The following is a 16,998-nucleotide window of genomic DNA, read 5'->3' as shown; positions in this document are numbered from 1 at the left end:
GATCAAGATAGATGAACGTAACACAGACAAATATACAATAAGTATGTTTTCCTAGCGTATTACAATTACAGCTATCAATGAAACTATTTGTAACGTCTGACTAACATATGTATATATCGGCAATGAACCGATATATAACATAAGCAGGAACACTGACTTAGACTGGAGCAATACAGGGAACAGGACTCAGAAGGATTCGCTATCTCTTCGCAGAGATGAACGCAATCCACAAATGGTAACAAAACAGGATTCAGAAGGATTCGTTATCTCTTCGCAGAGATGAACGCAATCCACAAACGGTAACAGAACAGGATTCAGAAGGATTCGTTATCTCTTCGCAGAGATGAACGCAATCCACAAACAGAACCAGGAGCAGGGTAACTACCTCAGCACGGGTGATCACGGTACGCGCAAACTACCAAAACGTGCTGGAAAACTGACTAACTGAACACAGGATATAAACAGTTCGTGTACGTATATATCAGCGACACTGATGTATCAACGTTACACGAATACAAGGAAAATAATAAACGTGCTGGTATGCATATATATTGGCAATGAACCAATATATGATGCAAAGACCAGCAAAGTATCTTTAGAACAAGAAACACGATCAGGGGCTGAAGCGACAGCAAGACAGGCTTAAACTGAAGCTATGAAAACCCGAGGAGTCCTGCAGGAAGCAGATCTTTATACTGAGGTCATCCAATGGGAGCAGACATGCAGATTCCCACACAGGTGAATGATAATCAGTCACAAGCTGACAGCAGGGAAAGGCAGACAAAGCTATGCAGCTTGCATGGAAAGAGATCAGAACTGCCTGAGCTGCAGCACTACTACTTCCAGCAATACCGGCTGCAGCAGCGATCATGACACCACCTAAATGAACTTTGGCTCCTTTTCCTGTCACTAATAAAGCTTTCTTTTGGTGCTATTTGATTGCTGCTGCGATTTTTACTTTTTATTATATTCATCAAAAAAGACATTTTGGCAAAAAATGATTTTTTTAACTTTCTGTGCTGACATTTTTCAAATAAAGTAAAATTTCTGTATACATGCAGCGCGGAAAATGTGGACAAACATGTTTTTGATTTTAAAAAAAAAACATTCAGTGTATATTTATTGGTTTGGGTAAAAGTTATAGCGTTTACAAACTAAGGTGCAAAAAGTGAATTTTCCCATTTTCAAGCATCTATGACTTTTCTGACCCCCTGTCATGTTTCATGAGGGGCTAGAATTCCAGGATAGTATAAATACCCCCCAAATTACCCAATTTTGGAAAGAAGACATACCAAAGTATTCACTGAGAGGCATAGTGAGTTCATAGAAGATATTGTTTTTTGTCACAAGTAAGCGGAAAATGACACTTTGTGACAAAAAAAAAAAAGTTGCCATTTCTTCTAACTTGCGACAAAAAAAAATGAAATCTGCCACGGACTCACCATGCCCCTCTCTGAATACCTTGAAGTGTCTACTTTCCAAAATGGGGTCATTTGTAGGGTGTGTTTACTGTCCTGGCATTTTGGGGGGTGCTAATTTGTAAGCACCCCTGTGAAGCCTAAAGGTGCTCATTGGACTTTGGGCCCCTTAGCGCAGTTAGGCTGCAAAAAAGTGCCACACATATGGTATTGCCGTACTCAGTAGAAGTAGTATAATGTGTTTTGGGGTGTATTTTTACACATACCGATGCTGGGTGGGAGAAATATCTCTGTAAATGACAATTTTTTAACTTTTTTTACACACAATTGTCCATTTACAGAGATCTTTCTCCCACTCAGCATGGGTATGTGTAAAAATACACCCCAAAACACATTATACTACTTCTCCTGAGTACTGCGATACCACATGTGCGATACCACAAGTTAGCGGAAAATGACACTTTGTGAAAAAATACAATAAAAATCAATTTCCGCTAACTTGTGACAAAAAATAAAATCTTCTATGAACTCACCATACTACTAACAGAATACCTTGGGGTGTCTTCTTTCTAAAATGGAGTCATTTGTGGGGTTCCTATACTGTCCTGGCATTTTAGGGGCCCTAAACCGTGAGGAGTAGTCTTGAAACAAAATTGCTCAAAATGACCTGTGAAATCCTAAAGGTACTCATTGGACTTTGGGCCCCTTAGCGCAGTTAGGGGGCAAAAAAGTGCCACACATGTGGTATCGCCATACTCGGGAGAAGTAGTACAATGTGTTTTGGGGTGTATTTTTACACATACCCATGCTGGGTGGGAGAAATAACTCTGTAAATGGACAATTGTGTGTAAAAAAAATCAAAAGATTGTCATTTACAGAGGTATTTCTCCCACCCAGCATGGGTATGTGTAAAAATACACCCCAAAACACATTATACTACTTATCCTGAGTACGGCGGTACCACATGTGTGGCACTTTTTTGCACCCTAACTGCGCTAAAGGGCCCAAAGTCCAATGAGTACCTTTAGGATTTCACAGGTCATTTTTGTTTCAAGACTACTCCTCACGGTTTAGGGCCCCTAAAATGCCAGGGCAGTATAGGAACCCCACTAATGACCCCATTTTAGAAAGAAGACACCCCAAGGTATTCCGTTAGGAGTATGGTGAGTTCATAGAAGTTTTTATTTTTTTGTCACAAGTTAGCGGAAATGGATTTTAATTGTTTTTTTTTTTCACAAAGTGTCATTTTCCGCTAACTTGTGACAAAAAATAAAATCTTCTATGAACTCACCGTACTCCTAACGGAATACCTTGGGGTGTCTTCTTTCTAAAATGGGGTCATTTGTGGGGTTTCTATACCGCCCTGGCATTTTAGGGGCCCTAAAGCATGAGGAGTAGTCTAGAAACTAAATTCATGAAAATGATCTGTGAAATCCTAAAGGTACTCAAAGGACGTTGGGCCCCTTAGCGCACCTAGGCTAGAAAAAAGTGCCACACATGTGGTATTGCCGTACTCAGGAGAAGTAGTATAATGTGTTTTGGGGTGTATTTTTACACATACCCATGCTGGATGGGAGAAATATCTCTGTAAATGACAATTGTTTGATTTTTTTTTACACACAATTGTCCATTTACAGAGAGATTTCTCCCACCCAGCATGGGTATGTGTAAAAATACACCCCAAAACACATTATACTACTTCTCCTGAGTACGACGGTACCACATGGGTGACACTTTTTTGCAGCCTAGGTGCGCTAAGGGGCCCAACGTCCTATTCACAGGTCATTTTGAGGTATTTGTTTTCTAGACTACTCCTCACGGTTTAGGGCCCCTAAAATGCCAGGGCAGTATAGGAACCCCACAAGTGACCCCATTTTAGAAAGAAGACACCCCAAGGTATTCCGTTAGGTGTATGGCGAGTTCATAGAAGATTTTATTTTTTGTCACAAGTTAGTGAAAAATGACACTTTGTGAAAAAAAAACAATAAAAATCAATTTCCGCTAACTTTTGACAAAAAATAAAATCTTCTATGAACTCGTCATACACCTAACAGAATACCTTGGGGTGTCTTTTTTCTAAAATGGGGTCACTTGTGGGGTTCCTATACCGCCCTGGCATTTTTCGGGCCCAAAACCGTGAGTAGTCTGGAAACCAAATGTCTCAAAATGACTGTTAAGGGGTATAAGCATCTGCTGCGGGCGATCAGGGGGCAGGGGGGGGAGATCAGTGTGCTTGGGTGCAGACTAGGGTGGCTGCAGCCTGCCCTGGTGGTCCCTCGGACACTGGGACCACCAGGGCAGGAGGCAGCCTGTATAATACACTTTGTAAACATTACAAAGTGTATTATACACTTTCCGTGCAGCGATCGTGGGGTTAACATCCCGCCGGCGCTTCCGTATGGCCGGCAGGATGTTGCGGCGGGTGAGCAGAGTCAGGCGCCGGCGGAGGATCGCGTCACGGATGACGCGATCGCTCCGCCCATGCCCCTAAAAGGACCGCCGCCTCTGTGGGTGAGCTGGTCCTTGCGGGCTCCACTTCCCGGCCGCCCCTGTGCGTTAGGTGGTCGGGAAGTGGTTAAAGGACATCATCTCCACACTTTGATTGACCCAGTAGGCTGCCTTTTACTTGACTGGAAACTTGACAGGCAGCCTATTGGTCCAATCAAAGTGCGGGGATAATGTCCTTTGAGGCTGGTTTCACAGTGGGACGTTAAAGTCCTACGTTACAGCAGCCAGTAACGCAGCCTAACTCACAGCAATAAAAAATCAATGTGCTTTTCACAGCGCACATGTTGCGTTAGGGTATAACGATGCACGTTAAATGAAAGCATGCTGTACATTATACCCCTATAGAGCTGCGTTAGATTGTTTGCACATGCTCAGTAACTAGACACATGGCTAATTCATATTCACTGCACTGTGGTGACTCCTGGTGGGACTGTAGTGTTGTCCAGATCATGAATAATTTGTTCATTTGATCTGGATCTTTTTTGTGAGTCGAATCATCCGGATCATCACAATGAAAGAATTCGGTTCACAGTGGATGTCTGTCTGGAAGAAACAGGAACATACAGAATGTACAGTGCAGGGACTTTTTTTTTTATTAATCAACAAACTTAAAGCATACAAGGAATAATAAATAAGATAAAAGTATGCCTGTAAATCAAAATACCATCATACAGCATACAATGAAATAAATATAAAAAGTATGCAATACAAGTAAGGAAACAAATATAATCAGGGAATAATCTTTCCCACACCATAATACAACTGAAACAACGCCATGATTACAGAAAAACTCTGTCAATGTACCCAAGAAAATACAAATCAAACAAAACTGTGCTATGCACATAACTTGTGAACAAGAAACTGCTCCATACTCCAGAAGTATAGCTGCTGAGGAGACATCACTCATCTACATTCAGACAAACAGGACAACCAGACAGAAAAAATAAAATAAAACACATAACACCAACCACCACCCAAAAGGACACAAGTCAACACCTACATCACATCATTCAAAACAAACAGGACAAAAAAAAAGAAAAGAGAAAGACATATAACATACACCACCACCCAAAAAGTGAAGGACAACACCCACATTACACCATACATTCCACATACATACCGCGGGACTTTTACGCCCGACCAATAAGCAAGTACATAAGATTAGAAGACACTACACAAGACAAGACTGAAAAGAAATTGAAGCCCAAACACAGGACAAAACCACACCAACAACTAAAAAGAAGAGCACAAAGGGACACTCCCCTTGTGTCTGCGGCCAGACTTCAAAAAAATGTCAAAGAAAAAAAAATCTGAGGTGTACAAGAGAAGCGACAGACAAGCTAACACCCAGGAGAGACCTCCGCCAGTTTAAGGAGGCTTGATGTTCTGCCACGCCAGAACCCAAGCTCCTCTCCCCAGTTTCTTTCTCTCCAAGAACCGAATATTCCTCACCTCACCGAGAATAGTGCTCACCACCACCTGGACAGGCAAGTCTCGCTGTCTAATAGCTAAGTCACACCGTGCCAACCATAAGTGTCTCCTAACCACTAAGCTGACTACGTATAAAGTGCTCAAATCATAACCCTGGCGCTGATTGAACGCTCCATAGGCCCACTCAGCATAACTGAGATGCGCCAGAAACGGGATATTCAGAGCCCTCCCCACCTGTTTGTACACCTCCACGTTGAAAGGGCATGACATCAGGAAATGGTCCATGGTCTCCTCAACAGCACACCCCTGTCGAGGACAACCACGCTCTGCCACCTGCCGACACTTCATGTTCCCTCCAACGTAAAGTTTGCCCTGGAAGGTAAGCCAGGCGATGTCCCACAATTTATTCGGAACCCGCGGCGAATTCAACAAACGCAAGCCCTCCTCCATAATTGTGCCTGGGCAATCCCTCAAAGCCAGTGAGTCAGGAAAGTAAGAGTCCACCAACCTAGCCGACAAGACTTTCCTGTCGACCGATCTGATGTCCTCCACCATCAATCCCCACTGCTGCAGTTTCTTCAAACAAGGCAAGACATAGGTCGGAAGGTAGCCATGACGTGCTCTCAGATTTTTCACTGGGCCACCGCTCTTCCATTCTCTAAGGAAAGGCTCACACCAAGTCTGGAAGATACCTACCCAGCTAGGCGGGTTCTCCAACAACAAACTACCAATGTTGTGTTTAATAAAAATCAAGGAGAAAAAAACGATCGGGTTGACCATACCTAAGCCACCCTCCCGCCTAGCTTTGTAAGTAATATTCCTGCGCACATGGTTTAGCCTGTTTCCCCATAACAATAGGAAAAACAGGCCATTGACCCTGGTGTACAGGGATGCTGGCAAAATTGTGACATAACTGACATATAACAATATTGGTATCAGGTAAGTCTTGATCAGGTCAATCCTTTCCCTAAAGGTCAAACTCCAACCTTTCCAGCGAGTTACTTTCCTGTCGACATCAGACAGCTTGCTTTCCCAATTTCGCAGGCCATAATCGCCTGGGCCGAATTTGATGCCAAGAATCTTAATTTCTTCCTGAGGCAAGGGAAAAGACCCAGGAAGTCTAAAGGACTCTCCAACTTTACCCATCCAGAAAGTTTCACACTTATCCGGATTGATCTTCGAACCAGATGCCAATGAGTACCTGGTGATCTCCTCAGCAACCACCAACGCCTCCTCTGCATCCGAGACCACCACAGTAACGTCGTCGGCATAAGCCACCACCTTCAGAGATGAGCTACCAGAGATGCCCACTGGAACCCCACCAAGCGTGCTGCCCTCTAGCCTCCTCACGAAGGGGTCGATGGCAAACACGTATAGTAGAGAACTCAGCGGACAACCCTGGCGAACCCCCGAGCTCACCTCAAAAGGCTGGCCGATCCATCCATTGATCAGCATAAAACTTTCAGCCTCCTTGTATAAAGTTCGCAGCCAATCTACAAACCCCCCCTGCAAACCATACACAGTAAGCAACCGCCATAGGTACTCATGATTGACCCGATCAAAGGCTTTGGACTGATCCAACGTCAGCAGGTATTTTCCCCAACCATCAGCCCTGCACCGTTCCAGGACTTCCCGGACAGCTAACAGTGCTGAGAGTGTGCTTCTTCCTACAACAGAGCAGTGCTGATGGCGAGAAAGCACATCTGTCACCTGGGACAACCGCCAGAACAAAATTTTCGCCAGGATCTTCCTGTCGACATTGAGAAGGCTGATGGGACGCCAATTCTCAATCATCTCAGGATCACGACCTTTTGACAACAGGATTACTGCAGATTGCCTCATGGAGGGTGGTAACTGGCCCCCAGCAAGGCAATCGTTGAACGCACCAGCCAATTGAGGGGCCAGGATTGACACAAAGGCCTTGTAAAACTCAGCCGTCAGTCCATCCGGACCCGGGGTCTTTTTAGGTGCAAGGCCACCAATGGCTCTCGCTACTTCATCTGCAGTAATCTCCATAGTCAAGTCTATGGCAGAAATATCAACATCTTCCAGACCCGGCGTGGAAGCCAAGAAGTCTTCCATCCTCGCCTGGTCAAGTGGCTTCTCCCCAAGCAGATCAGCGTAAAACCCTCTAGCGATGGCTAGAATCTCTGCCCTGGACTTTGCCAGAGATCCCGAGCCATCCCTGAGACCGATGACCGTCTTAAGCGCTGCACTTTGTTTAAAACTCTGGTAAGGGTCAGGCGAGCGGTATTTACCATGATCCCTCTCCAGAGCTAAAGAAGCCAGCCGGTCGTACTGCTGCTGCCTAAGTTGAAGTTTGACCTCAGAGATCTCCCCCGGATCTCCGCCCTCAGAGACGAGAACAGTCAACCTCTCCCTTAGACGCTGGTAAGCTAGATTTCTACCAATACTCCTTCGGGACGCTAGACCCTTGAAAAATCTCACAGCACGTTTTTTTACTTCCTCCCACCACTCAGACCTATTGTCAAAGCAGTCCAGGATGGAAACCTGTGCTTGAAAAAACTCCTCAAAGGATTGTCTCACCTCATCTTCCAGTAGCAGGGACGAATTCATCCTCCAAATACCCCGACCTCTGGGAGGAGCATTCGAAGCATTCAAGCCCACCGACAGAATAAGGTGATCCGAGAACTCCACCGCCAACAACTTAGGAGTTGAAGTGATGAGGCCCTCTGAAACAAAAAATCTATCTATCCTAGACCTAGCACTACCTCTATAAAAGGTGAACCCCGTGAGATCTGGGGAGTGACGAATGTGCACATCCACCAGATCCGCCTCATCAACTAATCTTGCTAAATACTTACCATCTACGCCTATCTGGACCTGGGCCCTTGCCCTGTCCTTGGCCCTAGTGACGGTGTTGAAATCACCACCCAGGATCACAGGATAGGCTGAAAAAAGGTATGGCCTGATCTGCATAAGAAGGCGCTTTCTCTCCCCCTTAGACTTGGGGTCGGCATAGATGTTGATTAGCCTGAGATCCTGCCCCCTCATGCAGACGTCCAAGACCAGACACCTACCCATCTCTACCTCAATTACTCGCCGGCACGTTACCATGTCGGCCCTAAAAAGGACCGCCACACCACTACCAGGCTCTCCCGCAAGAGACCAAAAACTTGGACCAGACACCCAGTCCCTCTCGGCTAGCCAAAGGTCAGCCAAAGAGGTGAGCCTGGTCTCCTGCAGGAAAAACACATCAGCCTCATGGGCAGCCAAAATCGAAAAAGCCAATTTTCGAGCCCTGGTCATTTTGATGCTGGCAACGTTGATCGTCGCCAGCATGAGTGGTGGGGGAACAGCCATCAGAATAATTTAGGTTTCCCTTTATACTCTTTTTGACAGTAGACAAAAACTAAAACAAAAATACAACGTCAACAAAAAGAAAAAGACATAAACACATAGGACCATGTCCCCTCAGACAACTTCAGGGGTCTCGACCACCATCTCCTCCTCTTCCGATGAAAGGGGGGAGGCAGCCAAAACACCAAACCTGTTTGAGAGTTTCAGGTCTCTACTCTCTTGTCTCCTCTGCTCAACTGTCTGCCTTAGCGTCTGTCTCTTCTCTTCAGAGAAGGACCGAGGTGCAGACTTTGACCCAGTATTCCTTTTTTTCTTGATTTTGAACCTCTGCTCGAGATATTCTTTCTCCTCTGCCGACAGGTGCTCCCTCCTGCAAGGGGCGGAGGAAGCACCCGTCGGCTCGGGAGGCGAAAACACAAAGGCTCCTGAAATCGAAATCACGTTGACAGGCAGGGAGGCAGCCCCACCTTCAACGGGAGAAGAAAGGGTAGGAACAGGGGAAGGTAAAGGAAAGGCAAGGGAAGGAGGAGAGGGAGGAGGAAGGTCAGGGGGAGGAGGAGTGGAGGGGGGAGGGAGATCGGGAGGGGAAGGGAGAGGGTCAGCAGGTGAAGGGAGGGAAGAGGAAGAAACCCCCTTGGGAGGATTTCTCCTCCGAGGCTGCGGAATAGGAGGATTTGTTGGGGGATCACCTGGAGCAGGGGTAGGGCCCTTAGTCCCACCACCTCTCCTATCCCCACCAGATCTAGTAGACCTGGTTCGCTGCTCCTTGGGAGGAGAGTCCCCGCCACGAGCAGCATCCCGGACATAAGTCGATGACCTGGGTCCAGATTGCCCTACAAGGGCCATGCTGGCTGGAGGAGGAACCGAGGAAGGGGCAACAGAAGAATGGTCAACAGCACAATCCAATAACTCAAGTAGTGACATATTAGGATCTGGCACTGGGGCGTCCTGTCCCTCCTCCATACGGGCCAACATGGCCTTCTTGAGATCCGAGGGCATCGTGTTCCAGGAGACCGGGCACGCTGTGTACGGATGTCCGTACTCAAAACAGAAATTGCATTTTATGCGTTTGCACGCGGATGCAGAGTGCCCGAACTCCTGGCACCGACTGCACCTCGGATCTGGGCACCCGCTCGCCAGATGGCCCCGCTTACCACATTTGTTACAGGTCCTGGGCTGACCGGGATAGAAGGTGACCACTTTGTCCCGCCCTATAAGGGCAGAACGGGGAATATGGGTGACGACCCCCTCCTTGATGCGGAGTTTGATCGCCACCTCATATTCCCCCCACCAGATTCCCAGGTCATCCAGGACCCTGTGGGGCGGGGACATGAGGTCTGCGTAGTGCTGAACCCAAGTCATCAAGTCACGCACCGGGATACTCTCGTTTTGGACTACTATGTGTGCCTTCCTCTCTAAGGACTGTCTTGAAAGGGGCACCACAGAGAACCCGTGCCATTGCCCGTTCAGGGACTCCCCCAATCTCTTTTCTAAGAAGGCCTCCATTCCCTGCTGCGAAAGGAAGGACACATCATAGTAGGGCGGTGGATCCCCTGGAGCCAGGATCGCGAATAAATCGGCGGGCCTAAACCCCAGGTCGAACAAATAACCGACAAACTCCCTTTTTGTGGGAATTGCAGAAGGGTGTTCCCACTTAAGGCGAACAACGTTCCGTCGGCCTGGGGTGTAGGCCTCCGACTCCGTCTCCAGGGGAGCCAGGACCCTCCTCCCTAAAGCAGTACTTCTAACCGCCCTGGAATATGAGACTGGTTTTACAGAAGATGTGCCCCTGGCTGAGGCTGCCATGGAGTTAAGGGCCCCCGGTCTCGCAGCCGGGCCCAACTCTGGGAAACCCCCCCTTGTTACATACTCCAATTCTGGAGGCTCTGCCTCTCCACCCTCAATTGTCTCCACACCCACCTCAACCACCCCACCAGACACCTCCTCAGCCACATTAGAGGTGGAAACAGGGGGAGAAGGGGGCTTGTACCTGGGGGCATCAGGGCTTAACCCAAAAATGGTCGCCATAAAGGTCTGTCTACCTTGAAAATCAAAACATTTAAATTTCTCATCTTCCACCACCATTCTCCTCCCACCTGCCCTAAACTCCAACTGGCGACCACAATCGGGGTCACCCATGCCCACCAGATGCAAGCCTGAGTAATCCCCCCCTGGTTCCACCTCCTGAACTACCGTCTCATTAACATGAGCATCAGTAACAACCAACCGCTTCTTCTCCAAGCGTACAATTAAATCCGCGGTCTGAAACTCTGTGATTAGATCATCCTTAACCACAGGAGGCGGTTCTAAATGCTTTCCCTTTCGTTTTCTCTTTTTCTCCCTTTTCTTTCTCCTTTTCTCCCTCTCCCCCTCACTCAGGTCATTATCAGACTCTGAACATGAAATTAAATTTCTCTCAAACAATACATCCAGCATTGAATTATTTGGTGACCTGATTAAGCCCCCCTTCTGGACTAAGAGTATTTCACCACCCTCCTCCGCTTGTAAAAAGGACCCTTTCTGGACACCATCACTATCCTGATCAGTCTCTTCGACCACAACCTGCTCAAAATTATCACCTGTGTCACCAAGCTGTAACCTCACACCTTTGCCAATTTTATTTCTCCCTTTTTTAGTTCTTTTCTTTTCAAAAGGTATAGTGACATCTTTCTCACCCTCCAGGACGATTCCGGATTCCATCGCCAGGGAGTCTTGGCCTCCTCCATTGTCGCCATCAGGAAAGAGCTCCTGGGCCAATTGTTCCATCCCATCAACAGGGGGAGTCCAGCACCCAAGGGAGTCTATCCTTTCGTTGTCCGCGGAGTTCCCCTTAAGAAAATCCTCCTCGGACATTTCCAGACTTGCTTGCTCGGTCACCTGTACCTTCTTTGTAAGTTTCCCCTCTTTTGGGGTCTCAGAAGATCCTTTGGTATCCTCCTCGCTTGTCTCCTTGTTTTCAGGGACAATCGGTAACTCCTCCTGTGCATTTGCATGCACCTCCTTTTCTTTTTCCTTGAAAACCGCCTCTGGTTGCGGAACTCCGCTTGGAGGCTGTTTCTCTGCGTCCCCTGCATCCATCTCCACATCTAGCAATAAAAGGCTTCCCTTGCCTTGACTTTCCGCATTGGCAGGCTGAATTCCGCCTACAGCTGTATTGGTGGTAGTGGAGTTTCCGCCGCCATGCGGACTTTCAGCCGCAACACCTCCAGAAGAAAGTCTGCTTACCGCTACATTAGCGCCAATGGGGTTTCCGCCTCCATGCGGACTTACAGCCGCATCAGCCTTAGGAAAAAGTCCGCGTTCGGCCTCATCGACGTCTATGGAAATTCCGACTTCAGGCGGAAAAGATGTCACTTCCGCCCGACGGACCGGAAGCTGGTTTGGCGTTGTCGGGCTGCCGCTCTGCAAGCCGGCACCATCTTGAAAAGCCTGTATACGATGCGGGGAGCGTTCCCTGCAACTCTGGGCACACGTCCCCACTCCCAGCTTTACCCAAGAACCCACATCAGCCACTACAAGTGACCCTGATCTGGGAACCAAGGCTCCACCAGGAGAGGGATCCATGCGGGCATCCGGGGAGGCCGCTGCAGCTCCAGCCACACCACCACCTCCAGGTATTTCAGAGGGGGGCATGCCAGCCACAGCAACAGCAGCACTTGCACCGCCACCCACCGCCTCACTGCGGGCCCCAGTAGCACCCACGCCATCAAGACCCTCAGCAGCAGGGGTAGCAGCACCAGCACCACCAGCACTCACCCAAACACCCGCCGCAGAGCCAGGTACTTGCTTCCCCTCACTCACCAGCGTGTCCTCTTCACTCTGTGTCACATCACCCTCACTTTCCTTCTCCATGGGGTACTCAACCGGCTCACCTTGCCCAGGTGGGATCTGTGACTGGGACAGTTCTTCCTTCATCCATGGAGGCCTCTCTGGGGGGCTGCACTCGTCTTCCACAACGACACAATCTTCCTCTGTGTCGCTATCATCCATGTCAGTCTCAGGTTTGAGCATCTTTTCAAAGCGTTTCTTGTGGCCTAGTTGCTCGGCGAAAGGCCCACCGATTTTTATCAAGTCAGCTAACTTTGCTTTTTGAACTTTGATTTTTCTTTTCAGGTCCAGCAGCTCTTTATCCTGCCACAGGTACTCTGGCTTCCACTTCATCCCATACCTGAACTTGGATCTTGAAAAGCTGTACTTTAGCTGTGCTAGTGTCTCCTCACAGGTTTTTGCAGCTTTCACCCAGGCTATCGCGTTCCCAGCGATGTCCCCTCCAGAGGAGTCCCCTTCATCCCCCAGGTAAGTAGAGGTAGCAGGGGGGGTATGAGCTGGCCGCTCCATGGCTGGAGCGGCCAGTTAGCACAAGACAAGCCCCTGCCCGGCAAGGCCCGGAGCAGGGACTTCAGGTCAAACAGTGCCCAGAAAGAAAGCTCCAAAGTCGGCTTGAAAAGCAGCTTGAAGAGACCCCTCCTGGAAGTCAGGAGCAACACACTCACACTACTGCAGGGAAAGTCCTGTCCTGCTAGTCATTTCACCCAGTCTGCTTCCCTAGTAAAATGATTCAAATGTTTCTGTTCAAGGATCCGGATCTTTTCAATAGTCCGATTCGAATGATCCAAATCCTTAAAAAGATCCGGACTTCCTATCACTATCCTGGAGCGGCTGCTTTGAGAGCTGCATAACGCAGCTCAATCTGACGTCCAACTACAACACCACCATGCGTTGCGTTAGGGGCACGTTATGCGACCTTACTGTCCCCTAAAACGCAACGTCTTGGTGTGAAAGTAGCCTAAAGTGATTGGACCCACAGGGGCCCGGGGCAGGACGAAAGGAGCTCTCGACATTGCCAATTAGCAGGCATAAGTTTGTAGCGCTTGCTATGCTACTCTTATAAGACGATTTTCGCGTCACTGTATTAATGGGTGGCTTCAAATCGGGAAACATGAGACTTACACAAGAAACTAAGGCCTCGATTCATAAAGCATTCCCGCATGCGGGAATGCTGAAAACGGCACACTTTACCGACCACACAGCAGAATCTTTATTCATAAAGGCTTTTTCCGCATGAAAAGCCGACATTCGCGAGCAGAGTGATCAATCACCGCCTTGCGCGGTGATTATCATAGCAAAAGTAACAAATGTCAATTCATAAAGATTAGAGGTAGCGGTATGCGGACGGGTATTACCGCTACCTCTGATGTGGCGAGAAGCTTGCGGAATACATTGCAGTGAATGGGACAGACCTCCCAAGCAGCTGCAGAGAGAACACCGCACGGAGGGACTCCGCCTGCTTCCCCTGTTTCCGCATGTCTCCCGACAGCCTTACGCCTGCCTACAGCGGAATATCTCCGCACGCCTGTCACATCTAGCAAAATTTTTATGAATTACCACCCTGAAGGCGGAAATACCGACAGCGGTGTTTCCCCGCTCGACGTTACCTTCCCGACCTTCCCGACAGCACTTTTATGAATCGAGGCCTAAGTTTATACATTGGTTCAAAACTGTAGAAGATGGTTTAAACAAGGACTCTAACTTCTTGTGCTGGTACGATGGGTTTTAAATGCCACAATTCTTTTAATTTAAGTTTTTCTATCTTTTAAGTCATTTTTGTGCCATATGCTGTGTAAGATGGAATTCACTGTCACTATTCATTTTATTTGCTTTCAGGTGCTGGCTTTAAATGCCACAATTCTCTTAAGCTTAGAATTAATGGTGCATGTAACCAGGCCAGTTACAATTGGAATTAGGAATTTACGATGTCTCTTCATCACTAAGGCAGGGAACACACTTGACTGTTTTCGTGCGCGTTTTCTGCACAGAAAAACTGAGAACTCATGTTAATCAATGTGCTAGTGCACACTTACTGTGTTGTTCGCATGCAGAAAAAAAACTGACATTCTGCATCATGATTCTGCACATTTTGGCAGTTTCCTCTATCATTTACATCAGCTGCTGTAAAAAAACGCGCGCGTTTTCCTGCATGGAAACACACTTGGTGTGCAGAAAAAGTATGCAGAAAAACGCGCGCGGAAAACTGAAAGTCAAGTGTGTTCCCTGCCTAAAGTCTGCTTTATGTCATGTTGAGGATTCTATTGATCTTATCAATTTAGATAGGATGCCTGGGAAAGCCTCCTCAGTAACAGTTAAGGCATCTAATTACATTTATGTTTGCTAAAGAATGTTTCTCCTCTGTATGTCAGTGTATATAAGCTGTGTTTTTCAGTTCTGGTCAGGAACCAGTCCGACGAAGGCTTTTTATAAGTCGAAAGCTCACTGTTTATCCATCTCTAAGTTAGCCAATAAATGGTATCATCCTGATTCAAAACTTCTTGCTTATAAGACGTGTTAACTCTAATAAAGCATGTTAACTCGGATAAGTTATGTTAACTCTGATAAGGCATGTTATTTGTCTTAGTGAATCAAGCCCATAGTCTAGGGCCAACTTAAGGGTAAGCCAATTAACTTATCCAGCGACCCAGAGCTGCAAGGCCTAATGGTTATCGCCATGATAACCATTACGCCACCATGCTGCCCTACGCAATAAAGCACCACAGAGGCTGAACTGACAGTTTCATGGGTTACAGTCCTCTCCTTGCAGTGTAGCAATCAGCAGGAGATTTTGTGGCTCAGCCTCCCACTAACTGCAAAGTTGGAAAAATTAGAAAAGAAAGCAAAGCATGGACTGCAACTGTTTGCAATGTCTCCTTTGTCACTGTGTAATGAAGATTTGGTCTTTGTTTTTGGACTACAGAATGCATTTGAAATTCCTAGTTCTGCCTTCCATTGCCTAATACAGAATATACAGTAAATTTGCATTCATTGGCAGGTTTCCATTAAAGAGAACCCGAGGTGGCTTTGTATAACGTTAGTGGGGCACAGAGGCTGGTTGGGCACACTAACACCAGCCTCTGTTGCCCCATGGTGTGTGTCAAAGACCCCCCTGCTCGCCGCTATACCCCCGCAATGCTGGCGACACGCAGCGTGTCGCCAGCACAATGTTTACCCTAGCGCTGTCTGTCAGCGCCGCTCCGCCGCCTCCTCCGCATCGCCGCTACCCGCCCTCGTCCCTTCCCTCACGCTGATTGGAGGGAAGGGACGAGGGCGGGTAGCGGCGATGCGGAGGAGGCGGGGGAGCGGCGCTGACAGACAGCGCTAGAGTAAACATTGTGCTGGCGACGCGCTGCGTGTCGCCAGCACTGCGGGAAGGATAGCGGCGAGCAGGGGGGTCTTTGACACACACCATGGGGCAACAGAGGCTGGTGTTAGTGTGCCCAACCAGCCTCTGTGCCCCACTAACGTTATACAAAGCCACCTCGGGTTCTCTTTAATTGTGCATTAATTGCCGCTGCTTGCCAGAAATGGATTTAAAATACATAGTGGTTGGCTCCTGAAGTTCCTTGTTGCCAGCAGAGGGGGAATTTCTCCTACAGCATAGAGCAGATCACTTGACATCACACACACCTCCTCCTTCTGCTGAAATTACATTTACTCTTTGTTGCCAGCTCTGCCTGCTCAGAGTGTAACCAAACATTTACCCCTTCCCACACAAGCCTCATGGGATCAGTGAATAATGGCGCACAGCGCCTATGCATAAAAATGGCGGCGCATTAAAAAGATACGCTTATCGCTATTTATCGTTAGTACTGCATAATAATGGCGCACAGGGAAAAAAGAAGAAAAACGACACACACTAACGTTATTTATCAATAGTGGCACGCACTAACGTTATTTATCAATAGCGCCCTACATAAGCCAAACTGCAGACGTTATTTAACTGCAAAACGGTGAATGGATTTAATGTAACACTGTCAAGGTTAGGGTTAGGCACCACTGGGGGGGTCTTAAGGTTAGGCACCACCAGGGGGGTTTTAGGGTTAGGCACCACTAGGGGGGTCTTACGGTTAGGCACCACCAGGGGGGTCTTAGGGTTAGGCAACACCAGGGGGGTCTTAGGGTTAGGCACCACCAGGGGGTCCTTAGGGTTAGGCACCACCAGGGGGGTCTTAGGGTTAGGCACCACCAGGGGGGGTCTTAGGATTAGGCAACACCAGGGGGGTCTTAGGGTTAGGCACCGGGATCAGTAAATAATGGCGCACAGCGCCTATGCATAAAAATGGCGCGCATTAAAAAGATACGCTTATCGCTATTTATCGTTAGTACTGCATAATAATGGCGCACAGGGAAAAAAGAAGAAAAACGGCACACACTAACGTTATTTATCAATAGTGGCACACACTAACGTTATTTATCAATAGCGCCCTGCATAAGCCAAACTGCAGACGTTATTTAACTGCAAAACGGTAAATGGATTTAATGTAACACT

At 47.7% G+C, this 16,998-nt stretch overlaps 1 protein-coding gene across 2 annotated transcripts in view; it reads left to right on the top strand.

The window, feature by feature from the left end:
* Window positions 1–16,998, top strand: part of LKAAEAR1 (LKAAEAR motif containing 1) — a 537,492-nt gene that overhangs the window by 309,759 nt on the left and 210,735 nt on the right. The gene's annotated exons all lie outside the window — the stretch shown is intronic.

The sequence above is a fragment of the Hyperolius riggenbachi genome, chromosome 12 (assembly GCF_040937935.1).
Source record: "Hyperolius riggenbachi isolate aHypRig1 chromosome 12, aHypRig1.pri, whole genome shotgun sequence".
Lineage (NCBI taxonomy): Eukaryota > Metazoa > Chordata > Amphibia > Anura > Hyperoliidae > Hyperolius > Hyperolius riggenbachi.
This window is presented reverse-complemented; position numbering and strand designations above follow the sequence as displayed.